The sequence below is a fragment of the Nicotiana attenuata genome, chromosome 6 (assembly GCF_001879085.1).
Source record: "Nicotiana attenuata strain UT chromosome 6, NIATTr2, whole genome shotgun sequence".
Lineage (NCBI taxonomy): Eukaryota > Viridiplantae > Streptophyta > Magnoliopsida > Solanales > Solanaceae > Nicotiana > Nicotiana attenuata.
In genome coordinates, this window is record NC_031994.1 from 51,924,767 (window position 1) to 51,926,522 (window position 1,756).

Below are 1,756 nucleotides of genomic sequence, written 5' to 3' on the forward strand. Positions count from 1 at the left end.
TTTTTGCAGCAAACTTCACACAGCGATTTTTCTTACCTTTCTCATGCATTCCCACCATGTGTTGTGATCTTTTGAACCCCCTGCACTCTAACACACACTTTAAATTGCTCAAGTAAATCTATCTATCAAAAATTAAAAATTCAAATAACAAAAGCGTGTTACCACACATGGGTTGCCTCCCATGAAGCGCTTGATTTAACGTCGCGGCACGACGAAGTTGATATTCCTTTGGATTCACTCAATAGTCGGACACGGACCATCTTTTAGAGCCAGCTGCTCCACCAAATGTTTTTCTCCATCTGTGCCCAGGTAATGCTTGATGCGTTGGCCATTTACCTTGAAAGTCCGGGACCCATCTTCCGATGCCAGTTCCATAGCTCCATAAGGAGAGAGGTTTAACACTTTGAACGGACCGGACCATTTGGATTTTAGCTTGCCCGGAAATAATTTGAGCCTGGAGTTAAAGAGCAAGACCAAGTCACCCGACTTGAAATCCCTTTTCAAGATCTTCTTGTCATGGACGAACTTCATACTTTCCTTATACACAGCTGCACTTTCATATGCATGGAAACGGAATTCCTCCATTTCATTGAGTTGTGTCAACCTCAAATTTGCAGCTTCAACCCAATCCAAGTTCAACCTTTTCAGAGCCCACATGGCTTTGTGTTCCAATTCTATAGGTAGATGACAAGCTTTGCCGAAGACTAACCGATATGGAGAAGTACCAATAAGAGTTTTGTACGCCGTGCGGTATGCCCACAATGCGTCATCTAGCTTCCTTGACCAGTCTGTCCTGCTTGCATTAACAGTTTTTGCTAGAATGCTCTTGATCTCCCAATTGGAAACCTCAACTTGACCACTAGATTGGGGATGATAAGGTGTGGCCACCTTGTGCTTGACGCCATACTTTTCTAGTAGCCCCGTAAAAGCCTTGTTACAAAAATGAGACCCACCATCACTAAGAATGGCCCTAGAAGTGCCAAACCGAGTGAATATGTTTCTCTTCAAGAATGCGGTCACACTTCCTGCCTCATTGTTAGGCAAAGCAATTGCTTCAACCCATTTGGACATATAGTCCACAGCTACCAAGATATATTTCATTCCACAAGAGCTCACAAATGGACCCATAAAGTCAATTCCCCACACATCGAAGATTTCTATCTCCATCACAAAGTTCAGAGGCATTTCATGCCTCTTGGAGATTGATCCTTGCCTTTGACATTGGTCACAAGCCTTGACCATTTGATTGGCATCATGATAGATTGTCGTCCAATAGTAACCACATTCAAGTACCTTGGTTGTCGTTCGATTTCCCCCATGATGACCCCCAACCGGCGAGTCATGGCATGCTTTTAGAATAGGCATAACTTTTTCTTCTGGAACACATCTTCGGATGATGTTGTCGGCACAAACACGGAACAAGTATGGCTCTTCCCAATAATATTGCCGACAATCTCTCAAGAACTTCTTTTGATAGGACTCCAAACCCTCCGGAATAAGGTCACTCACCAAATAGTTAGCAATGTCGGCATACCAAGGAGCAAAAGTGCTAGAAAGTGCCAAGATGTGTACATCCGGGAATTCATCATTGATCTCAAGATCTCCCTTTGGTCGCCCTGCTTCCTCAAGCCTTGATAAGTGATCCGCCACTAGATTTTGAGTTCCCTTGCGATCCTTGACCTCGAAGTCAAACTCTTGCAACAATAAAACCCATTGAATCAACCGTGGCTTTGCATCCTTCTTTTCCATAAGGTAG